Here is a 25,788-nt window from a genome sequence, read left to right as displayed (position 1 = left end):
ACGCATTCTGGATTCCCATCTAACTGCTGGTACTGGGTACATCTGACAAAGACCTCAATTTTTTTGCTGTGAAACAAACAGTATTAATTATACATTGTAACCAATTAATTCTGATCTTTGAGAGGTAGTGTGTGTGTTCCAGATATGTTAGAAATGGGTCCACATTGCAAAGTTAAACACTGGATATGAATATGTCATATACTGGGGACATATGCATGAATTTATATATATTATTTATATATGTTTGTTTATATTGGAAAATAAGCATGCATGCATGTATGCGTGTGTGTGTGTTTAGAAGTATTTCTTGTTTTGAATCAAATGAGAAGGAGAAATGTCAAATGGCACAGGAGCATTTACTCCTGATGACAAATGTTTCCAATTCTCAGTTTATGATGATATTTACAAGGCTACAGTGTAGTACATATTTCTGATCTCAATTACAGGAATGGAATGTTTATGATACCACATCTTTCTTTCTTTAATTAAAAAACAGGCAACTCATATACAATGAAAATAAAGAAAGTTAGCTTGCTTCCTTTTCTTTTTAAATAAAGCAGGAATTTCTAAAACCCTTGCTTGAGTTATTTCAATCCAAAAAATGGTTGAAGTCTGGTACACAGGATATTTGCTCACCACTACCAGCTAGAAATACTGCTACACTCATTGGTATGCAATGTGAGACTACAAAACCAGTATTTCCTTAAACCACAGAGAGAAGATTTTAAGCAAATACTGTAAACAAAGAGAAAGTTTCTAAAACTTGAAGTTAATAGTTTCTTTTTCTGATAAATTAAATGCAAGACATTCATATCAGTATATCTGGAATGAAACTGGAACATGCCTAATCATATCAAATGATCAGATATGCAGGGCATTCACTTCGCTAGAGGCCATTGTCGGCAGCCCAATCAGGCTACTCAGCCTAAAACCAGAAGGAAACTTTGATCTGCATGGTAGCTGTTTACTTTTAGCAGCAGATGGCATTACAAAGTGCTGATGCAGCTTGCACTCCTGTGAACTGGAAGTGAAGTGAGTGACAGTACATTTTCCAGATACAGCAGTTTTGCAGGTTTGGAACCTTTTGATTAACCCATGCTGCTTTACAAGCTGAAATCTAATTCCAGAACATACAAACAATGTTAGGAGCACTTATGTTTTGCTTTGCCCAGGATAAATGACCTCATCTGAAACATTCAGATACTGCATGAAGCCCTTGAGGTCCAATTTTTCACAGTCAGACAAGTAAATTGTGCCCACAAAATTTGCACATTCACTTTTTATGCTCCCAAAACAGCCTTTTAACAGGCTATGTGGGTAACTTGGCATATTGCTGCTCAGTTGTGCAGTAATGCAGGATTAGCAGATACAATTAGACACTCACCTTTGAAAATTTTATCCAAAGTTTTGCTAATGCCTTTCCTAGAGATGAGTCAGAAAAGAAATAATTTTGCTATAACCCAAGTACTAAATACCAGACTCTTGTGGGAATTAATTGGAGCCACCAATTCCACACAGAAGGGCATGTGTCCTTCACCCCCTGAATGCAGTGGAGGCACTGTGGTTCTTGCACAGCAGACAAGACAAGATACAGAGATGTCTTGTGTGCCATACAGCCATGGTCTGCAGGAACTTCCACCCTCAATGGATCCATGATCACATGGATACATTGCTATAGTCTTGACAGATGGTCTCTAAACTGCCACATGAATGCTACAGCCTATCAACGTGTCAACTGAAAAGTGTGACCAAAAAATACGAAAGTGAAAATTTGGAGAAAACCATGAATTTTAGGAGTTGGGGGGAATTATCTTAAAAAAACAATATCCAAAGAGAAAGAGTTCCCCTTTTGGAGAAAGTGCTATTTCTATTTTTCCCTCTATCTGCACATACACAGGAAACAATTCCTGTTTCTAGTCTTAATGTCTAAAAGTTATGATAGCAACTGCAAATAATGAAGTGGTCATGTACCAAAAATAACCCACTTGTCCCAAGGTCAGAAGGAAACAGTAAACTGTTTTTTCGGCCGGGGTATTTGGCTAAGTGATATGAAGATATAAATTTATTCCCTTGTTGGGAAGGATATTGAGACGGTTGGATACAGAAATTGCTCTGACTTCCTGCATTCCCTGTTGGTCTGTTTTTAGATCTCTATGCATGTTATAAAGAGAGCACGGATATATTTGGTAAACCATATCCTTTAGATGAAGAACAAAGATCCAAGTTGAATGTATTAGACCTATGACAGACTTTGATTCACCTGACCACAGTATATTGCTGATAAACTTGCAGAATTTGGCAGATTTAGGTAGGACAGGTATTCAATGGTTCCATTTCTGAGGTCTCAGATGATATTGTTCAGTAGCTTCTTATTGGTGCAAGAAGTCCTCAGATGTAGGGAACACAGGGATCCATTCAGTTACTTCAATGCAACAAGAATAAGGCTACTAGGGGAGATTTAAAAAGCTAAGTAGGTAGGGCAAAATTCTTCCCCCACTGAATTCAATGGCAAAGTTCCCACTGATTTCAATGGGGTCAGAATTTCACCCATATAGGCTGGCTAAGAGACAAGTAAGGGAGGGAACATGGCATCAGTCTAGCTGAAATGGAAACACCCAGGAAAGAGAGAAATGAGGGTGATGCACACAGGGTACAACTGGGAGTAGTGGGATAAAAATACAAAAGGGGAAAGTTTAGGTCAAATATCAGGAAAGATTTAATGATAGTGCATTGTGCACTCATAAAGGTAGTGATGGACCATTAGAAACTAGATTGGCCAACATACTAGAAAATGTACTGTTGTGAGCAATGCTGCATTGGGAGAGGTATGGACTGGATGATCAATAGGTGTTTTCCACCTCTAACTTTAGGTACTTATCATAACCACACCTACAACTCAAGAGCCATCAGTTGCTAATGAGAAAGTCAACAAACTAATTGTGACTAACTGTGGAACCACTGAGGCTACAGATGGAAAGCTGCTGGTCAACCACACCACATCTTTGACAAGGCAGCAATATAAATGTTGTCACAAGTGGGAGCATTCCCTGTTGTTTAAAGCATGGGTTGGCTATTGGAGGACATGGGTTCTGCTCTTGGTATTACTTGTGGCTCCCTGTCTGACCATGGACAAGTCACTTAACTTTTCTTTGCCTGTGCTTGACCATCTGTAAAATGAGTATAATGCTCCCAATGGGGCTGTGAAGTTTAACAGATTAAAGTTGCTAAAGTCCTTTGAGATTTCCAGGTGGACTTTGCCACAAATGCAAAATACACCTCTACCTCGATATAACGTTGTCGTCTGGAGCCAAAAAATCTTACCTCGTTATAGGTGAAACCGTGTTATATCAAACTTGCTTTGATCCATCGGAGTGCACAGCGCCGTCCCTCCGGAGTACTGATTTACCATGTTATATCGAATTCGTGTTATATCAGGTTTCCTTATATCGGGGTAGAGGTGTATTATCATTATTATTATGCCCCAGCAGTCCCACTGGTTGGAAGAGTGATGGGGATTAGTTAAGACCAAAGCAGACTGTGAAGAACTTCAAAAAGATCTCACAAAACTAAGTGATTGGGCAACAAAATGGCAAATGAAATTTAATGTTGATAAATGTAAAGTAATGCACATTGGAAAAAATAACCCCAACTATACATACAATATAATGGGGGCTAATTTAGCTACAAGAAGTCAGGAAAAAGATCTTAGAGTCATTGTGGACAGTTCTCTGAAGATGTCCACACAGTGTGCAGAGGCGGTCAAAAAAGCAAACAGAATGTCAGGAATCATTAAAAAGGGGATAGAGAAGAAGACTGAGAATATATTATTGCCCTTATATAAATCCATGGTATGCCCACATCTCGAATACTGTGTACAGATGTGGTCTCCTCACCTCAAAAAAAATATACTGGCACAAGAAAAGGTTCAGAAAAGGGCAACTAAAATGATTAGGGGTTTGGAGAGGGTCCCATATGAGGAAAGATTAAACAGGCTAGGACTCTTCAGCTTGGAAAAAGGAGACTAAGGGGGGATATGATAGAGGTATATAAAATCATGAGTGATGTGGAGAAAGTTATTTCCTTATTCCCACAAGAACTAGGGGTCACCAAATGAAATTAATAGGCAGCAGGTTTAAAGCAATTAAAAGGAAGTTCTTCACGCAGCGCACAGTCAACTTGTGGAACTCCTTACCTGAGGAGGTTGTGAAGGCTAGGACTATAACAGCGTTTAAAAGAGAACTGGATAAATTCATGGTGGCTAAGTCCATAAATTGCTAATAGCCAGGATGGGTAAGGAATGGTGTCCCTAGCCTCTGTTTGTCAGAGGATGAAGATGGATGGTAGGAGAGAGATCACTTGATCATTGTCTGTTAGGTTCATTCCCTCTGGGGCACCTGGCATTGGCCACGGTCGGTAGACAGATGCTGGGCTAGACTGACCTTTAGTCTGACCCAGTACAGCTGTTCTTATGTTAGCTTGTGAACGTTTGCATGTGATATATGGGACTCAATTTGCTACTTGCTTTAGGACAGCCTGAAGCCTTTGGGCTGTTCATCTCACACTTTCAAAGGATCCATACAATAGGGAAAGCAGGTTGGGAAGATTTCCATATGTAGTCTATGAGTTGTTTCTAATTTCTTTGTTTATTCATTTCTTTGCTTACCATTTCCATCACCATTCTTTGGTGTTTTAAACACAGTAATCAGGTAAGGTGAATGTTAATATTTGAAAGTGTCAGCACAAAAAGAACTTATCCTTAAATGACTGATTTTATTTTCATTTAATTTCAGTGGGAAAAATGCTTATAGTCTGTTTAATAATTTGACAATACTTTAATTGGTTGAATTAGATGCAATGAAGCAGGTACTTTGAATTAATTAAATATCTCAGTTGATCCTAAAAACTAGTTATTGCACTGAGCTTTAGCTTTGTAAGAGCTGACAGGACAAAAAAGTCAGATGCAAAAGGAAATTTCGCCTATCATATTGATGATTCTTATGAATGTAATTCTACACACTTGGTTTACTGATCTCATTTTATCCCTGCAGACTACATGGCAATGTCATTATAATAAAATATTGTTCCTGGACATTTTCTAAGAGCTTCATTTTTAGAAGAAGATATTGTAGAGATTTTATCTTAAGGACAGGAATGAATAGGGTACCATCTTTGCAATTTTCCATTACATTTTACTAGCATTGCATCATATTAGCCTAACAAAAATGTTTTCATGAACAATATAGGGTAGCTCATAATCCTGTTTTATTTGCACTGTATTGTAGTCAGCTGATATGACAGAGTGGTAATGCAGAAAATGAAAAAAGTTTGTCATATTTTCTTGGGATCCTCATTGTTTTGAGTCATTTTAAACATAGAGTCATTTGGACAAAGCTCCCCAAAATATACTATTTGGGCAGGGGGGAATCTTGCATTGATAGAGAGATCAGGATAACCTAGTATGTCTTTTCCATTTTTATTTTTTCTGATTCTATTGAAATCTTTTATTTTTTTAAGATACATGCCTAAAGAAAATTTACAAGGAGTGTATATAGTTTTTGCTTCCTTACAGAAAAGCATGGGTAGTTTGAGGGGCATATTGGTATAGCTCCAACAAAATCAATAGCATTGAAGCAATTTATGCCATCTTGGAATCTATTAATTCCTTCCACCCACATTTAATTTGTTATACTGGTTCTAACAATTAAAGATGTCCATGGGACAAAGGCTGCAGCAGGTATGTATATTTCAGTATATTAATAATCAGACACTGCTGTGGTCGGTTACAATATCTTAGGGCATGGCTACACTTGCAGATGTAGAGTGCTTTGAGTTAAACCAGCCTTCCTAGAGTGCAGTAGGGAAAGGGCTGTAGTCTGTCCACACTGCCAGCTGCCAGCACACTGGCATGGCCACATTAGCAGCTCTTGCAATGGCCACAGAGAGCAGTGCATTGTGGTAGCTATCCCAGCACGCAAGTGGCTACAATGTGCTTTTCAAATGGTGGGGGTGGGTTGGAGTGTGACAGGGAGTGTGTTGTGTGTATGTGGGGGAGAGAGAGAGTCGGTTCTGGGGGGGTGGGGGGGCCGAGAGCATGTCAGTATGCTGTCTTTTAAGTTCAGGCAGCAGCAGACTCTCCCGTCCCCCCCTCACCTCTCTCTCTCTCACACACAGCATTCCACAGTAATGGTTGTTTTGTCTTGGAACAGATAAGCAGCCAGCTATCAAATGGAGCTGTCAAAGGGCATATCCAAAACAATGATAAGAGTGGCCACTTGACTTAAGGGGATTATGGGATGTTTCCAGAGGCCGATCAAAGCACAGTAATCCAACATCTCCTTCACACTGACACTGGGGCGCTCCAGCGGGGGCGCATCAAATGTTATTCCACTTGCTGAGGTGGAGTACCAGGAGCGCTCTAGCCGTGAAATCAGAGAGCTCTATGTGCCTTGCCAGTGTGGATGGGAGTGAGCTAGGGCGCCTGGAGCTCCTTTAATGTGCTGTAACTTGCAAGTGTGGCCAAGCCCTTAGGTCAGAAATGGGCCCAATCTGTGAAGTCCAGTTCTGAATCTTGGCAATTTTGGAAGAAGATTGGATCCTGGTTGTGTTTCTGGCCCATCTCTCTCTCTGTGACAGTCAGGTATAATCTTTACACACACACACAATTAATTGTCAAAAAAATTTTTTTAGAACTACCTATCACTGTTTCACTGTCTCCACAACTGAGATTTGTCTTTATGTTCTCTCAGTGGAAACTGTTCTTGTAACACTACTAATACATCAGCAAAAGGGAGCTCATGCTAGAAAGCAAGGCCTAAGTCTTGTAATAAGATTTACAAAGGCCTTGTGGCCTGAGCAAGCTTCATTGAACTCAGTGGGAGCTGCATTTCCATTATTATTAAACATTTCTATTATACTTGCACCAAGAGGCATTCTCAAAGTTGTACTCCAGACTTTCAAGATGGTAGCATTCTATATAATTGCTATGAATTCACTTTTATCATTTAGAAATACACTTTAAAAGGAATTTTTTAATGATGTACTCATCTCTGTAATTTGATGTAGTAATTGAAGTCCTGTATGTTACAGGTTTCCCTTTGAAGATCTAGTCTTCTATCAATATATGTCCTGAGGGAAGTGTTTGGGTGGGGGGTGGGGGGGTGAGTGTTTGTATGTATGACTCCTGTTAATACTAATTCTATCAGTGTACATAAATCTTCATTTATCAACAGGATCATAATGAGCAATGGTGTATTTGAAATAGTCATTCAACGAAATGAAAAATAGAGTAAGTGCAATAAATTTGCTACTGCATCACTCAAAATACTTGCTGAGTATGTGGCATCTGGAAAACACCCATCTATTAAATGAAGACACTGCAACAGAGCAGAACATTTGTAGGACCTTGAGCATTTAAAGGTTTAACTCTGCCCAAGTCACATTAAATGGGATAATGTGTATCCCACGATTTTTCTTTCAGAAACTTAAAATGTCAAAGCTTACTAAGTATCAGAGGGATAGCCATAGTTAGTCTGGATCTGTAAAAGCAGCAAAGAATCCTGTGGCACCTTATAGACTAACAGACGTTTTGGAGCATGAGCTTTCGTGGGTGAATAGCCACTTCGTCATGCATCCGACGAAGTGGGTATTCATCCACGAAAGCTCATGCTCCAAAACGTCTGTTAGTCTATAAGGTGCCACAGGATTCTTTGCTGCTTTTAAAGCTTACTAAGGCATATTTAAGAAAAAGCATGTAAAATATGTATTGTATCTTATTTGTATGCAACTATAAACCTGAATTTAGGAATAGTGGGTCCAAATGTTTAGTTTCAAGCTTTTACACTGAGCATTCTAGTAGTGTGTGGGTATGTTTTGTAACTAAAGTACAACTAAATGTTGCACTTTTAACTAATTAAAATGGCAATAAATCAAACATACCCATTGATCTTTGAACTGCACATTAATAAGTGTGTATACAAGGATGAGCTTTCAGATTAAGGAAAAACAAAAATAAAGCTACACTCTTTAGTATAATAATATGTCCATTCAGGTGACAGTGCTGTGCTCATAAGAAACAGACTAGCAGCAGGTGGCTTTAGAAGAGATACAGAAGGAAACAAGCTACCATAAATAATCATAGTGCAGTCAGTTGAGCCAGACAGAACTAAAGTTTGGAAGAATCCCACCATTTGAGGTTACATTTGTCTGTAGAATCCAAGGGCTGATTCAGTATATATAGTTATACCAGAGCTGGGTTATACCTTCCTTAATTTCACTTTGAGTTTAGGATTCCAACAACCCTAAAATCACAAAATGAAACTCAGTTGAAACTCACCAGCTTTCATGTCCAAACCATTGAGTCTGTTATTCTGATGCAGACTACAGTCATTCCAGACTGACTCTAGGTTTGCTCAAAGTGTCTGTGAACCTTAAGCTTTTCAGCAAACGCAATCTGAGTTTGGCATTGTAACAATATTTCAAACCAAGGTGAGTTCATGTGGTTTTGGATTTCATACGGTTCTAGACTCCACAGGTGCTTATGAACCAATTACTACAATTTTTTCAGGGGAAAGAACTTAACACATAATGGGGCTACATTGCTTCCTTATTTATACCTGTGCAACCCTTTTGATATCAGTGAGAGTAGAATCTGGCAATCACTGATTTTAACTAGAAATTATAATTTCAATTTTTTCATTATGCCAAGTTACAAAGGAAAGCCCCTAAAATAGCATTGCAGTTTCCAGAAGACATAAATTCAGTAAATAATTCAGATGGCTGAAAAAATGTAATTTATTTTTATGAAAAATGCCTTTTCAACATAATGAAATTTTCATGAGAGAAGTTCCATTTATTGAATTGTTTAAATTTTCATCAAATACCTGAAAACCAATTCTTTGCCATTTTAACAACCAAGAAGACAAAACCAAAACATTTTCATTAATGGGGGTAGGGAGGGGAACCCTCCGTAATAGCTCTAGTAAATAAAGATATACGTAGCTATTAGATACAAAACGAAGAATGGGGAACCATGGGCCACATTCATGATGGGTGACTTGGTCCTCACTTATTCAGGGACTGGGTGAAGGAATTTGGTGTCCCTCTTTCAGTAGCTTCTATAGGCCATTTCAGGACATAGGATTGCCAGGGCTCAGATCTGCCCCAGCCATGTCCCCTTCCCTCCTCCAGCCTGACCCCACTCTGTCCCATCCCATTCTGCAATGCCTCCTTAGGGTGTGGGTGTTGCTATAGGAGCTTCACAAAGGCTATTGAGCAGGTTTAATGCCAGGTGGAGACCTCTGTTGCACTGGGGATATTCTCTGGGAGAGGGGTGCATTGCACCAACCTAGCTTCTACAAATTGGCTTCGTGGCAATACTGAACTGGGCTCTGTGGCATCTAATTCATTCTAGAACAACAGGAATGAAGTGAGGCCACACCAGGTCCTTTTCTACAGTAGCTAACATATTCCAGAATGCTCCTCAATAAGAACCCTCTGGACAGTCATAAGAAAGAGAGGAGTGACTGACTTTCTTTCTGTATTCTCAGATTCACCATAGGATGCCATACTGGAGCCCAGAATCATAAGGCAAATCCTGAGTTTTCCCATATTTCCAGGGCTCAGGGACCATTAGAAAATATCAGGTGGCAACACTCCCCTTGGCCCTGTAAACACAAGCAATTTCCAAATGTATTTTGCAATGCAAATGTTTGCTGATTTCCATACATTATATCCTGTAGTGCTGAAAAAGGCACAAACATTTAAATAATAATGTTTATTTTTCCCTCCTCTCTGTCATAGTCCTGAACTTCACAGTGCTGGTTGGATGAATTAAATGTGTTTTTTGAATAGCTCTACAATTAGCTGATAAGCAGCCACATGTAAATACGCACAAAACAAATTGAACCAGTGGAATATTATTATAAAAGTGGCTGAATTTATTTGCTTCCTCCTTTATATTTAGCACATTTAAGGAGGAGGTAAAAATGCTACAAGAAACAGACTCATAAAAAAGAGGAGCAAAAAAACCTCCTAGTGAGGGAACGCTGATGCAGCCTGCAATTTTAACTCTAGGAGTCTCCCGCAATGCAGCCAATGGCCTTTCCAGCAATCCACCTCAGCTGGAAGTGAACATGTAATTTTGAATAATATGACAATAACCATAGCACTTCATTCATCTTCAGTGCTTCCATTCAAGTTTTTTTTTAAAGCAAATATTAGTCAGACAAGGCTTCACATATTCCCCTGCCTTACAGGGGTTATCCTCCTAACTTTCAAAAAAGGGAAACCAAGGCACCAGCACAGTAACTCTATGGCAGCTCCAAGACTGGAATTTGCAGCTCCTGACACCAGTGCTTAATTTGTGCCAGGGCTGAGTACCAGCACCTCTAGACTTGGCAGTTCATAGCCCCGGCACCTCTAGGCTTGCTGCACCTGTTATTAATGTAAAAAAATTGCTTGAGCCCTGGCACCTCTTTCATGACAAATTAAGCACTGCCTGACACCCAGTCCAAGGTGTCTGTATATGGGTAGGAGTGTGTGTGTGTGTGTGCGTGCTGGTTGGGAGTGGGAGAGAGGATGGATAGAAAAGAATGGCATCATGAGAGCCTGACATGGGGGGAAGGAAGAGTATGGCTGTGTTCCTGCAGGTGGGGAGGGTGCAAATGCACCAATATGAAGGGATGAGAGCCTGGCAGAAGCCTCTACATGTGTGCACAGGTGAGAGCGTGACAGAAAAAGTGGCTGTGGAGAGGAGAAGACTGTGGCAGAGCAAATGTCTGTGTGGGGTGTATGGGAATGGCAGAGTGTGCATCCAAATAGGAGGGTGAGGAAGGAAGGAAGGAGACACTAGGGAGGAGAGATAGCAAACACTGTGGAAGGAGAGAAGGAGGCAAAGGAAATGTTGAGCATAAAAATGGAAGGAGAGAGGACATGGGGGAAGAAGCAGGGAGGAACTGGGATCATGGGGATTAGGGTGAAGAGAGAATATAACCCAGGAGAAGGGGCTGAAGGGCAAGGAGGGTGGAAAGAAATCCAGGGTTAATGCTACAGAGAAATCAGACTGAAAGAAAGACGGCTAACCAAAGGAGGGGGAGGTGCACAGATGTGTCATGGTAGAAGGGAAAACAGAAGACTGGAGTGAAGGAAAAGAAAGGACCGAAGAGAATAAAAACAGAGAAGCAGATGTTACTAAATTACGGACATCTAGTGCCAACATACTCAGAATTAACATATGCCTGGATTTATATGAATACACAAGATCCTAGAAAACTGGAAGGGGCCCACTCTGTGGGCTGCTAGAAGGTATTCCAGAAGCTGCTTTCCCCTCTATGTCCAGGCCTGTTCAGCCACCCTCACTCCCTACCAGCCTCGGTCCTGCTGCTATTCCCCACTGCTTAGTAAAAACCTGCAGAGCTGAGTTCCGGACCCCGCTATTTATCTGATTGGTGCCCTAATCCTTTAATCCCATTTTGTATTTAGAAGGGAGATACATGGATTGTAAGACCTTCACAAATCTCTCTCTTTCTCTGAATTTCCAAGCAGCAAAGCACAGGAAAAATAAAGCCTAAAAGGTGGAGGAAAAGGGACGTTTTTCTTGCTCTTCTCTGCAAAGACGATGATATGCTCTTTGGAACAGGGACTTTTTTCTTTTTTGTTATGTGGTTACAGTGTTTTGCACAAACCCTAAACCCCAACTGAGGCCTCTAGGTTGTTTCTTCAATACAAATAATCCCTAATAAATTACAGATATTAGGTATTTCATTTTACAAAAGAGTGACTGTTCTCCCAACAGAGCTATGCAGAATTTCTGAGGTTTGAGTGATGAAAGCAGGAAAATTGCTTGAAATGTTCTTTGCTTCATCAACTTCTTTTGGAGTAGGACATTTGAAATTCTTATATCATTTGAGGAAAAATTTCATTCTCTCTATGGTAATAAATTGCCAACTGTGTTACCTGTGCAAAGCACTTGGTGTGTGGTGATTTCAGTGGAGACAATAACATGTGTCACACACTGCAGAATTGCTAGACACAGGGCTTGTCTACACTATGCAGCTTTTAGAGACAAGGCAACACAGCTAAAAGTCAGCGTGTGTGGATGCTCTCTGTCGGTATTCTGTTGGCACTTTTGTGGACAAAATACTTCTAGCCCAATGAGCGGTGTTAGCTTTGTTGGCAGGAGAGCGCTCCTGCCAACAAAGCTGTGTTCACAAGGCCACTTGCTTTGGCAAAACTTTTTTCTTTCGCAGGGGACTTTAAGTACCCATGAAAGACAAGTTTTGTCAACAATGTCGCAGTGTAGACAAGCCCTGAGGATCTGACAATGCAATGCTCCCTCAACCCTTCTCCTACCTGCCAATAATACAGATAGAATTCTAAAGGTGTACAACTGTTAAATGAGGACCTAGTCTTTTAGAGACCAAGGTTTCTGACATCTTCCTATCCCACCATAGAGAAACTGCATCTTGAAGTCTTTAAACCATGATTTGAGGACTTCAATGGCTCAGATACAGGTTTGATAGAGGAGTGGGTGGTTGAGATTCTGTGGCCTGCGTCGTGCAGGAGGTCAGACTAGATGATCATAATGGTTCCTTCTGACCTTAAAGTCTACGATTCTATGAACTGCTGATCTATGCAATCTACCAAGAATAAATCCCAGGTTTGCATCCCTAGGGATATGCTGAGTGCTCTTGCCTCCTCCATTAAATGCCTCCTGGTCTGGCTGATTCTGCTGTTGTTGACTAATATGTTGGAACTCTCGGAAAAAATCAGTCTGAGCTTACTGCTTCGGATCTAGTGGTCTCCATACTCACAGGTGTCCAATTTGACACTGTCTGAAGCACAGAAGAAGAGTCTATTCTAAGGGCAACTTAACAAGTTCCTGGTTAACAGCATGAGTTTAATACAGCATAATTCCAGTTATCTGAATTCCCTTTATCTCAAAATCCTATTAATCCAAATCCACAGTACATCCCCCATGTAGTCTTATTACTTAATAGCATTTCTGTTGATCCAAAAGCCCAGTTATCCAAAAGTTTCAGATGTCCACCAGGCCATTTGGATAGCTGGAATTATTCTGTAATTTAAAAAAATTGCTGCTGTTCAATGTAAAGAGGTTTTTGTTTTTTGGTTCTTCTTTGGGGGGAGTTGGGGGCTTTTTTTGTGGATCTGTGTTTAGTATGTTTGGTTTTAGTAAGGAAGCTGGGCAGATTTCTCCCAGGAGACTTGAAAGGCCTTTCTGCGTGACATGTGATATTTCAAGGAGATTAAGCAGTCACTTGAAATCACATTTCTCTTTATGGCATGTAATGAATTGGATCTGCTGATTCAGTCCGAGAAGATTGCTGCATTCAGCTACTCTCTTCTCCTGCATTTCAAGAGATGCCAGCGGCAAGAGCAGAATACTATATCTTGCTGATGAATGTTTCCAAAGGGAAAACATTAGTACAGCAGTTTCAGATTCCTGGGACTTGATATGGGAAGGAAAGCGTACTGTAATCAGTGGTCTTGCAACGTTGTACTTAGCAGGCACTCAAAAGTTTAAGCCTAGCCATGGTACACACTGTTAAACATAGCTACACTAGGGCTAAAAACAACTTTAAGAGCAAGTATAGAAGAGACAAAACCATTCAAAACAGTTTTCAATACCATTTCAGAAGACTTGCTTCCAGCAGGTCTCAAACACACTTTCTGAAGTGGTTTTGTCTAGTCTATGGTAGCACTGAATTCTTTTTGGACACTGATGCTGCTTCGTTTGATGTTACTAATTTGTACCTCATTTTCTAGCTCACAACAGAAGCACTTTTACTGAACAATTTGAGTGATTTTACACATTACTGGATTTTTAATGCAAGTGATTGAAGGCAGGGTCTCAAGGATAAAGCAGGATTAGAATCAATTAAGTATCACTTGGAATTGCTATTAGTAAACAGAGCACGTATAATAGTTCTGTTTAGTCTCAGACTCCAGGCTTTAACAATTGTTTCAGTTTCTGGAAGAACACAATTGTAACCTTTCCAGAGGAAAGGTGCAATGTTCCCATATTGATGTCATAATCTTCATCCTCATCATATTAATGGCAGTTGCATGGGTAAGGTGCTGCAAATTGAAATAAGAATATAGCCCTAGAGCTATATGACAATATCTGTATTGTTTTCTTCTAATAACTAAAGCAGGTGCTCTTTTTAAAAATCAGCCGTAAATTGAAATGTTGTAATTAACCTCATTTTATCTATACCCCCATCTCAAAACTCAAGCCTTGACATTCAGGTTGGAGACTCAGGTAGTAATATTGTAAAGGTGACTCCCCAAGACTTTTCTTGTACGTACATGAAGTCTCTCTCTCTCTCTTTTGCGGGGAGGAGGAGAGAGGGGAAGCTGGACCTTAAAAATATTACCCGAAAAGCTACAGCACAGGCTTAAAGTATTTTGGGATTTGACACAATTAGTTTTAGCAGAGTGATGGCAAGCATATTTTTATGCTAAGACACTGTACAAGTTCTCAGACACTCATAACTTTTTCCTGATTCTGTTCTGCTTTGAGTCCTTTTTGCTGTTCCACAGTCTGATAGTGACCAAAACCCTTATCCTGAAACTGTGCCTTGTCTTGTGGGAGAGAGCACAAGAAGCCTCTTTCTAACAAAAGGCATAGGCGCTGACTCCGTGAGCGCTCAGCGGCTGGAGCACCCATGGAAAACAAATAGCAGGTGCTCAGCACACACCAGCCATAGCTGTCTGTTTGCCCCATCATCAGCTGATGGGAGGGCGGCACTGCTGCTGCCCAATAGCTGATGGGGGGCACAATTTGGTGGCTCAGCAGTTTGTGGCTGAGCTGTTCGGTGGCTCAGGGAGAGCTTGAGGGAGATGGAGAGAAGCAGGTGGGGGCCTCATGGAGGGAGTGGAGTGGGGGTGAGAAGAGGTGGAGCAAGGGTGGGGCCTCAGGGGAAGTTGCAGAGTGGGGGCGAGGCCATGGGGCAGAGCAGATGTGGAGCACCCCCAGGGTAAAGGAAAAGTAGGCACCTGTGGTTGTGGACATGGCGTTTCCTGGAGTACTAGGCTGGTGCCTCAACTAGTGTGCTCCATAGAGTCCCTTGAGTAGTAGATGCTAAGAGAACAGACAGCACCATTTTTGAAGCATCTGTAAGGAGGTCAGAGGTCCTCTCCTTCCTCTACATAACCCACTTTAGCAAGGGCAGAAAGATTTGTCTTTACTGAATATATAAAATTGCTTTTTAAAGTTGTGCCTTATGTTTCCAGCATCTGCTTGCCAGGGCCAGCTCTACGCACCAGCTAAGAAAGCAGGTGCCTAGGGCAGCAAATCTGAAGGGGCGGCACTCCGTCCATTCTTGGGACAGCACTCCGACCTTTTTTGTTTTCCGTCTTCTTCGGCGGAACTTCAGCGGCAGCTTTTTCTTTTTTTCTTCCTCGATGGCAGTTTGGTGGCAGCTTTTTCTTTTTTTCCCCTTCTTCGGCGGCACTACTGCGGCCGCTTTTTTATTTATTTTTTTCTCCTTTGCTATGCCACTTGGGGCGGCAAAAAAGGTAGAGCCAGCCCTGCTGCTTGCCCACTCCAGTTTCACATCAGGGTAACTCAATGAAGATATGCCAGTTGTAAACCAGGGTAATTCCACTGAGTTATAATGACATACAATTGGAGTAACAGGGTGATGAAGCAGGCCTTCGGTGTTTAGGGCACAAATTTAGGCCTGAGCTAAATTACATTGTGCCATTCTGTGTGTAGCAGATAGCAAGGGTGAAAAATCAGGAGGCAATAGGCACCTTATAAGACAAAGCCCCAAATATTGGGACTGTCTATATAAAAATTGAGACATTTGGTCACCCTAGCTATGTATCATGTTAAACTAGATAGTATCATAGGCCAACCCAAAACCTGATGTGAAATCAGACTTGCTAGAAACTACTGTAAAATCTTTTCAGTGATTTGCACAACTCTGCTTAGCAATACAAAAACTCTTTACTTTTCTCCTCCATTCTTCAATCCCTTTCTGTCTCCTTCCTCCTAACAGCCACGTTTTCAAAGGAAGGAAGCATTTTATAAAGCACTTTATAAAGCTGCGCACAAGCGACCAGGGAGCTTAGCGAACAGGAGCTGCTAACAGGGAGTTTTGCAAGGGAGTTCTCCAGGTGAAGGAGAAGCACCTACAGCATCTGTGGGGTAAGTGACTGTCTGCAGTGTTTGGGTTTGTGTGTGTGTTTGGGGGTTACTTGCTGTGTGCTGAGCTTGTGTTTGTCAGTCTGTTTGGTTTGTTTGTTTGAAGGACCGTGTGCTGTAGCTGGCAGTTGGAGGTGGAGCTACTAGGAAGGTTTGAAAGCTAGAAGCCTCTGGTAATTGGCTGAACCTTAACCAGTGGGCGGGGCATTCACTCAGGCCAGGGCTTTATAAAGCTGCGCACAAGCGACCAGGGAGCTTAGCGAACAGGAGCTGCTAACAGGGAGTTTTGCAAGGGAGTTCTCCAGGTGAAGGAGAAGCACCTACAGCATCTGTGGGGTAAGTGACTGTCTGCAGTGTTTGGGTTTGTGTGTGTGTTTGGGGGTTACTTGCTGTGTGCTGAGCTTGTGTTTGTCAGTCTGTTTGGTTTGTTTGTTTGAAGGACCGTGTGCTGTAGCTGGCAGTTGGAGGTGGAGCTACTAGGAAGGTTTGAAAGCTAGAAGCCTCTGGTAATTGGCTGAACCTTAACCAGTGGGCGGGGCATTCACTCAGGCCAGGGCTTTATAAAGCTGCGCACAAGCGACCAGGGAGCTTAGCGAACAGGAGCTGCTAACAGGGAGTTTTGCAAGGGAGTTCTCCAGGTGAAGGAGAAGCACCTACAGCATCTGTGGGGTAAGTGACTGTCTGCAGTGTTTGGGTTTGTGTGTGTGTTTGGGGGTTACTTGCTGTGTGCTGAGCTTGTGTTTGTCAGTCTGTTTGGTTTGTTTGTTTGAAGGACCGTGTGCTGTAGCTGGCAGTTGGAGGTGGAGCTACTAGGAAGGTTTGAAAGCTAGAAGCCTCTGGTAATTGGCTGAACCTTAACCAGTGGGCGGGGCATTCACTCAGGCCAGGGCTTTATAAAGCTGCGCACAAGCGACCAGGGAGCTTAGCGAACAGGAGCTGCTAACAGGGAGTTTTGCAAGGGAGTTCTCCAGGTGAAGGAGAAGCACCTACAGCATCTGTGGGGTAAGTGACTGTCTGCAGTGTTTGGGTTTGTGTGTGTGTTTGGGGGTTACTTGCTGTGTGCTGAGCTTGTGTTTGTCAGTCTGTTTGGTTTGTTTGTTTGAAGGACCGTGTGCTGTAGCTGGCAGTTGGAGGTGGAGCTACTAGGAAGGTTTGAAAGCTAGAAGCCTCTGGTAATTGGCTGAACCTTAACCAGTGGGCGGGGCATTCACTCAGGCCAGGGCTTTATAAAGCTGCGCACAAGCGACCAGGGAGCTTAGCGAACAGGAGCTGCTAACAGGGAGTTTTGCAAGGGAGTTCTCCAGGTGAAGGAGAAGCACCTACAGCATCTGTGGGGTAAGTGACTGTCTGCAGTGTTTGGGTTTGTGTGTGTGTTTGGGGGTTACTTGCTGTGTGCTGAGCTTGTGTTTGTCAGTCTGTTTGGTTTGTTTGTTTGAAGGACCGTGTGCTGTAGCTGGCAGTTGGAGGTGGAGCTACTAGGAAGGTTTGAAAGCTAGAAGCCTCTGGTAATTGGCTGAACCTTAACCAGTGGGCGGGGCATTCACTCAGGCCAGGGCTTTATAAAGCTGCGCACAAGCGACCAGGGAGCTTAGCGAACAGGAGCTGCTAACAGGGAGTTTTGCAAGGGAGTTCTCCAGGTGAAGGAGAAGCACCTACAGCATCTGTGGGGTAAGTGACTGTCTGCAGTGTTTGGGTTTGTGTGTGTGTTTGGGGGTTACTTGCTGTGTGCTGAGCTTGTGTTTGTCAGTCTGTTTGGTTTGTTTGTTTGAAGGACCGTGTGCTGTAGCTGGCAGTTGGAGGTGGAGCTACTAGGAAGGTTTGAAAGCTAGAAGCCTCTGGTAATTGGCTGAACCTTAACCAGTGGGCGGGGCATTCACTCAGGCCAGGGCTTTATAAAGCTGCGCACAAGCGACCAGGGAGCTTAGCGAACAGGAGCTGCTAACAGGGAGTTTTGCAAGGGAGTTCTCCAGGTGAAGGAGAAGCACCTACAGCATCTGTGGGGTAAGTGACTGTCTGCAGTGTTTGGGTTTGTGTGTGTGTTTGGGGGTTACTTGCTGTGTGCTGAGCTTGTGTTTGTCAGTCTGTTTGGTTTGTTTGTTTGAAGGACCGTGTGCTGTAGCTGGCAGTTGGAGGTGGAGCTACTAGGAAGGTTTGAAAGCTAGAAGCCTCTGGTAATTGGCTGAACCTTAACCAGTGGGCGGGGCATTCACTCAGGCCAGGGCTTTATAAAGCTGCGCACAAGCGACCAGGGAGCTTAGCGAACAGGAGCTGCTAACAGGGAGTTTTGCAAGGGAGTTCTCCAGGTGAAGGAGAAGCACCTACAGCATCTGTGGGGTAAGTGACTGTCTGCAGTGTTTGGGTTTGTGTGTGTGTTTGGGGGTTACTTGCTGTGTGCTGAGCTTGTGTTTGTCAGTCTGTTTGGTTTGTTTGTTTGAAGGACCGTGTGCTGTAGCTGGCAGTTGGAGGTGGAGCTACTAGGAAGGTTTGAAAGCTAGAAGCCTCTGGTAATTGGCTGAACCTTAACCAGTGGGCGGGGCATTCACTCAGGCCAGGGCTTTATAAAGCTGCGCACAAGCGACCAGGGAGCTTAGCGAACAGGAGCTGCTAACAGGGAGTTTTGCAAGGGAGTTCTCCAGGTGAAGGAGAAGCACCTACAGCATCTGTGGGGTAAGTGACTGTCTGCAGTGTTTGGGTTTGTGTGTGTGTTTGGGGGTTACTTGCTGTGTGCTGAGCTTGTGTTTGTCAGTCTGTTTGGTTTGTTTGTTTGAAGGACCGTGTGCTGTAGCTGGCAGTTGGAGGTGGAGCTACTAGGAAGGTTTGAAAGCTAGAAGCCTCTGGTAATTGGCTGAACCTTAACCAGTGGGCGGGGCATTCACTCAGGCCAGGGCTTTATAAAGCTGCGCACAAGCGACCAGGGAGCTTAGCGAACAGGAGCTGCTAACAGGGAGTTTTGCAAGGGAGTTCTCCAGGTGAAGGAGAAGCACCTACAGCATCTGTGGGGTAAGTGACTGTCTGCAGTGTTTGGGTTTGTGTGTGTGTTTGGGGGTTACTTGCTGTGTGCTGAGCTTGTGTTTGTCAGTCTGTTTGGTTTGTTTGTTTGAAGGACCGTGTGCTGTAGCTGGCAGTTGGAGGTGGAGCTACTAGGAAGGTTTGAAAGCTAGAAGCCTCTGGTAATTGGCTGAACCTTAACCAGTGGGCGGGGCATTCACTCAGGCCAGGGCTTTATAAAGCTGCGCACAAGCGACCAGGGAGCTTAGCGAACAGGAGCTGCTAACAGGGAGTTTTGCAAGGGAGTTCTCCAGGTGAAGGAGAAGCACCTACAGCATCTGTGGGGTAAGTGACTGTCTGCAGTGTTTGGGTTTGTGTGTGTGTTTGGGGGTTACTTGCTGTGTGCTGAGCTTGTGTTTGTCAGTCTGTTTGGTTTGTTTGTTTGAAGGACCGTGTGCTGTAGCTGGCAGTTGGAGGTGGAGCTACTAGGAAGGTTTGAAAGCTAGAAGCCTCTGGTAATTGGCTGAACCTTAACCAGTGGGCGGGGCATTCACTCAGGCCAGGGCTTTATAAAGCTGCGCACAAGCGACCAGGGAGCTTAGCGAACAGGAGCTGCTAACAGGGAGTTTTGCAAGGGAGTTCTCCAGGTGAAGGAGAAGCACCTACAGCATCTGTGGGGTAAGTGACTGTCTGCAGTGTTTGGGTTTGTGTGTGTGTTTGGGGGTTACTTGCTGTGTGCTGAGCTTGTGTTTGTCAGTCTGTTTGGTTTGTTTGTTTGAAGGACCGTGTGCTGTAGCTGGCAGTTGGAGGTGGAGCTACTAGGAAGGTTTGAAAGCTAGAAGCCTCTGGTAATTGGCTGAACCTTAACCAGTGGGCGGGGCATTCACTCAGGCCAGGGCTTTATAAAGCTGCGCACAAGCGACCAGGGAGCTTAGCGAACAGGAGCTGCTAACAGGGAGTTTTGCAAGGGAGTTCTCCAGGTGAAGGAGAAGCACCTACAGCATCTGTGGGGTAAGTGACTGTCTGCAGTGTTTGGGTTTGTGTGTGTGTTTGGGGGTTACTTGCTGTGTGCTGAGCTTGTGTTTGTCAGTCTGTTTGGTTTGTTTGTTTGAAGGACCGTGTGCTGTAGCTGGCAGTTGGAGGTGGAGCTACTAGGAAGGTTTGAAAGCTAGAAGCCTCTGGTAATTGGCTGAACCTTAACCAGTGGGCGGGGCATTCACTCAGGCCAGGGCTTTATAAAGCTGCGCACAAGCGACCAGGGAGCTTAGCGAACAGGAGCTGCTAACAGGGAGTTTTGCAAGGGAGTTCTCCAGGTGAAGGAGAAGCACCTACAGCATCTGTGGGGTAAGTGACTGTCTGCAGTGTTTGGGTTTGTGTGTGTGTTTGGGGGTTACTTGCTGTGTGCTGAGCTTGTGTTTGTCAGTCTGTTTGGTTTGTTTGTTTGAAGGACCGTGTGCTGGAGCTGGCAGTTGGAGGTGGAGCTACTAGGAAGGTTTGAAAGCTAGAAGCCTCTGGTAATTGGCTGAACCTTAACCAGTGGGCGGGGCATTCACTCAGGCCAGGGCTTTATAAAGCTGCGCACAAGCGACCAGGGAGCTTAGCGAACAGGAGCTGCTAACAAGGAGTTTTGCAAGGGAGTTCTCCAGGTGAAGGAGAAGCACCTACAGCATCTGTGGGGTAAGTGACTGTCTGCAGTGTTTGGGTTTGTGTGTGTGTTTGGGGGTTACTTGCTGTGTGCTGAGCTTGTGTTTGTCAGTCTGTTTGGTTTGTTTGTTTGAAGGACCGTGTGCTGTAGCTGGCAGTTGGAGGTGGAGCTACTAGGAAGGTTTGAAAGCTAGAAGCCTCTGGTAATTGGCTGAACCTTAACCAGTGGGCGGGGCATTCACTCAGGCCAGGGCTTTATAAAGCTGCGCACAAGCGACCAGGGAGCTTAGCGAACAGGAGCTGCTAACAGGGAGTTTTGCAAGGGAGTTCTCCAGGTGAAGGAGAAGCACCTACAGCATCTGTGGGGTAAGTGACTGTCTGCAGTGTTTGGGTTTGTGTGTGTGTTTGGGGGTTACTTGCTGTGTGCTGAGCTTGTGTTTGTCAGTCTGTTTGGTTTGTTTGTTTGAAGGACCGTGTGCTGTAGCTGGCAGTTGGAGGTGGAGCTACTAGGAAGGTTTGAAAGCTAGAAGCCTCTGGTAATTGGCTGAACCTTAACCAGTGGGCGGGGCATTCACTCAGGCCAGGGCTTTATAAAGCTGCGCACAAGCGACCAGGGAGCTTAGCGAACAGGAGCTGCTAACAGGGAGTTTTGCAAGGGAGTTCTCCAGGTGAAGGAGAAGCACCTACAGCATCTGTGGGGTAAGTGACTGTCTGCAGTGTTTGGGTTTGTGTGTGTGTTTGGGGGTTACTTGCTGTGTGCTGAGCTTGTGTTTGTCAGTCTGTTTGGTTTGTTTGTTTGAAGGACCGTGTGCTGTAGCTGGCAGTTGGAGGTGGAGCTACTAGGAAGGTTTGAAAGCTAGAAGCCTCTGGTAATTGGCTGAACCTTAACCAGTGGGCGGGGCATTCACTCAGGCCAGGGCTTTATAAAGCTGCGCACAAGCGACCAGGGAGCTTAGCGAACAGGAGCTGCTAACAGGGAGTTTTGCAAGGGAGTTCTCCAGGTGAAGGAGAAGCACCTACAGCATCTGTGGGGTAAGTGACTGTCTGCAGTGTTTGGGTTTGTGTGTGTGTTTGGGGGTTACTTGCTGTGTGCTGAGCTTGTGTTTGTCAGTCTGTTTGGTTTGTTTGTTTGAAGGACCGTGTGCTGTAGCTGGCAGTTGGAGGTGGAGCTACTAGGAAGGTTTGAAAGCTAGAAGCCTCTGGTAATTGGCTGAACCTTAACCAGTGGGCGGGGCATTCACTCAGGCCAGGGCTTTATAAAGCTGCGCACAAGCGACCAGGGAGCTTAGCGAACAGGAGCTGCTAACAGGGAGTTTTGCAAGGGAGTTCTCCAGGTGAAGGAGAAGCACCTACAGCATCTGTGGGGTAAGTGACTGTCTGCAGTGTTTGGGTTTGTGTGTGTGTTTGGGGGTTACTTGCTGTGTGCTGAGCTTGTGTTTGTCAGTCTGTTTGGTTTGTTTGTTTGAAGGACCGTGTGCTGTAGCTGGCAGTTGGAGGTGGAGCTACTAGGAAGGTTTGAAAGCTAGAAGCCTCTGGTAATTGGCTGAACCTTAACCAGTGGGCGGGGCATTCACTCAGGCCAGGGCTTTATAAAGCTGCGCACAAGCGACCAGGGAGCTTAGCGAACAGGAGCTGCTAACAGGGAGTTTTGCAAGGGAGTTCTCCAGGTGAAGGAGAAGCACCTACAGCATCTGTGGGGTAAGTGACTGTCTGCAGTGTTTGGGTTTGTGTGTGTGTTTGGGGGTTACTTGCTGTGTGCTGAGCTTGTGTTTGTCAGTCTGTTTGGTTTGTTTGTTTGAAGGACCGTGTGCTGTAGCTGGCAGTTGGAGGTGGAGCTACTAGGAAGGTTTGAAAGCTAGAAGCCTCTGGTAATTGGCTGAACCTTAACCAGTGGGCGGGGCATTCACTCAGGCCAGGGCTTTATAAAGCTGCGCACAAGCGACCAGGGAGCTTAGCGAACAGGAGCTGCTAACAGGGAGTTTTGCAAGGGAGTTCTCCAGGTGAAGGAGAAGCACCTACAGCATCTGTGGGGTAAGTGACTGTCTGCAGTGTTTGGGTTTGTGTGTGTGTTTGGGGGTTACTTGCTGTGTGCTGAGCTTGTGTTTGTCAGTCTGTTTGGTTTGTTTGTTTGAAGGACCGTGTGCTGTAGCTGGCAGTTGGAGGTGGAGCTACTAGGAAGGTTTGAAAGCTAGAAGCCTCTGGTAATTGGCTGAACCTTAACCAGTGGGCGGGGCATTCACTCAGGCCAGGGCTTTATAAAGCTGCGCACAAGCGACCAGGGAGCTTAGCGAACAGGAGCTGCTAACAGGGAGTTTTGCAAGGGAGTTTGGAAGGGGAGTAGGAAGGGAGGGGGTGACCCTTGTCGGTCTCATCTGTGACCCACTGGTCCCCTGAACCCATAACCTGATCACATTGAAAACCTTTCTGTTTACAGCAGAGAGGTCTTTGAGAGAGTTTGACAGAGGGAGGCTTACAATGGTGAGGAGGACCCGCAACACCTGTGCTAGCACTACTTCTGTCTCCTCCACCTGCGCCTGTAGCCAGACAGAGCACCAAAGCATGGATGCTTTTACCCAGATTCTGGTGTGGGCTTGCAAAGACTGTAATTTGCAATTTCCACTTACTGATATCCAGGCTGGGGGTGGCATCCAATGTGAAAGGTGCCTGCTGGTGGAATCTCTCAGGCAGCAGGTGGGAGAGCTACAGGAGGAGGTGGCCAGGCTGAGGAACATCCATGCCCATGAGCAATTCCTGGACAGTATCCATGTGGAGACAGCTGATGGTGCTGTCCCTGTTGACAGGACTACTGACACTCCAGTGGAGGAGATGCTTCACACTCCAGTGGAGGAGGAGGCTCAGGGCGGACACAGCCAGCTGGTTACTTCTAGCAGCAGGCAGTGCTCCACCGCTGCTGCGAACCCTCCTGTTGTGGTAAAAGATAACCATTATGCTCTTCTTGATACAGGAGAGAAGAAATCACCCCCAGTAGTTAAGGGGGTGAAGCCTCGTACCCCTAAGGCTGGGAGGACTGCTGCCACCACTGCTAAGAAACGTAGGGTAGTGGTGGTTGGAGACTCTCTGCTGAGGGGGACGGAGACACCAATCTGTCGCCCTGACCGTTCATCCCGGGAGGTATGCTGTCTGCCAGGGGCCCGTATCCGAGATGTTACAGAGGCCTTGTCGAGGATTATCCGGCCTTCTGACTACTATCCCATGCTACTCATCCATGTAGGCACAAATGATACTGCGAGGTGTGATGCTGAGCAGATCAAGAGTGACTACAGGGCTCTGGGAGTACGGGTTAAGGAGTTTGGAGCGCAGGTGGTATTCTCTTCGATTCTTCCTGTTGAAGGTAGGGGTCCAGGCAGAAACAGATGCATCGTGGAGGTGAATGCCTGGCTGCGAAGATGGTGTCGCCAGGAGGGCTTTGGCTTCCTCGACCACGGGATGCTATTTGAGAAAGGACTGCTAGGAACAGATGGCGTTCACCTTTCGAAGCGGGGAAAGGCCTTATTTGCGCACAGACTGGCTAACCTAGTAAGGAGGGCTTTAAACTAGGTTCGACGGGGACAGGTGAGCAAAGCCCACAGGTAAGTGGGGAACAAGACCTGGGAGATGGGTTGGTAACAGGAGGGAGCACGGGCTATAATGGCAGAGAGGAAGGAGGGTCAGGGCAAAGCTGGGAGGCGAGATCAAACCAGTATCTTAGATGCCTTTATACAAATGCAAGAAGTATGGGTAATAAGCAGGAAGAACTGGAAGTGCTAATAAATAAATACAACTATGACATTATTGGCATTACTGAAACTTGGTGGGATAATACACACGACTGGAATGTTGGTGTGGATGGGTATAGTTTGCTCAGGAAGGATAGACAGGGGAAAAAGGGAGGAGGTGTCGCCTTATATATTAAAAATGTACACACTTGGTCTGAGGTGGAGATGGACATAGGAGACAGAAGGGTGGAGAGTCTCTGGGTTAGGCTAAAAGGGGTAAAAAACACAGGTGATGTCGTGCTGGGAGTCTACTACAGGCCACCTAATCAGGCGGAAGAGGTGGATGAGGCTTTTTTCAAACAATTAACAAAATCATCCAAAGCCCAAGATTTGGTGGTGATGGGGGACTTCAACTACCCAGATATATGTTGGGAAAATAACACTGCGGGGCACAGACTATCCAATAAGTTCCTGGACTGCATTGCAGACAACTTTTTATTTCAGAAAGTTGAAAAAGCTACTAGGGGGGAAGCTGTTCTAGACTTGATCTTAACTAATAGGGAGGAACTTGTTGAGAATTTGAAAGTAGAAGGAAGCTTGGGTGAAAGTGATCATGAACTCATAGAATTTGCAATTCTAAGGAAAGGTAGAAGGGAGTACAGCAGAATAGAGACCATGGATTTCAGGAAGGCGGATTTTGGTAAGCTCAGAGAGCTGATAGGCAAGGTCCCATGGGAATTAAGACTGAGGGGAAAAACAACTGAGGAAAGTTGGCAGTTTTTCAAAGGGACGCTATTAAGGGCCCAAAAGCAAGTTATTCCGATGGTTAGGAAAGATAGAAAATGTGGCAAAAGACCACCTTGGCTTACCCTTGAGATCTTGCGGGACCTACAAAATAAAAAGGCATCATATAAAAAATGGAAACTAGGTCAGATCACGAAGGATGAATATAGGCAAATAACCCAGGAATGCAGAGGCAAGATTAGACAAGCAAAGGCACAAAATGAGCTCAAACTAGCTATGGGAATAAAGGGAAACAAGAAGACTTTTTATCAATACATTAGAAGCAAGAGGAAGACTAAGGACAGGGTAGGCCCACTGCTCAATGAGGAGGGGGGAACAGTAACGGGAGACTTGGAAATGGCAGAGATGCTTAATGACTTCTTTGTTTCGGTCTTCACTGAGAAGTCTGAAGGAATGTCTAGTATAGTGAATGCTTACGAGAAGAGGGTAGGTTTAGAAGAGAAAATAACGAAAGAGCAAGTAAAAAAT

General features: G+C 44.4%; 1 long non-coding RNA gene across 1 annotated transcript; it reads left to right on the top strand.

Annotated features, from left to right (window-relative positions):
* Positions 1 to 4,337: 4,337 nt before the first annotated feature.
* Positions 4,338 to 24,995, top strand: LOC115653890. Its single transcript, XR_004001030.1, has 3 exons — positions 4,338 to 4,470; positions 7,553 to 7,558; positions 24,985 to 24,995. It is a non-coding gene; the product is annotated as an uncharacterized LOC115653890 (long non-coding RNA).
* The last annotated feature ends 793 nt before the right edge of the window (positions 24,996 to 25,788 follow it).

This window comes from Gopherus evgoodei, chromosome 6 (assembly GCF_007399415.2).
Source record: "Gopherus evgoodei ecotype Sinaloan lineage chromosome 6, rGopEvg1_v1.p, whole genome shotgun sequence".
NCBI classification, from domain to species: Eukaryota; Metazoa; Chordata; order Testudines; family Testudinidae; genus Gopherus; species Gopherus evgoodei.
Note: the sequence above shows the minus strand (reverse complement) of the source record. Positions and strands in the feature narration are given on the sequence as shown.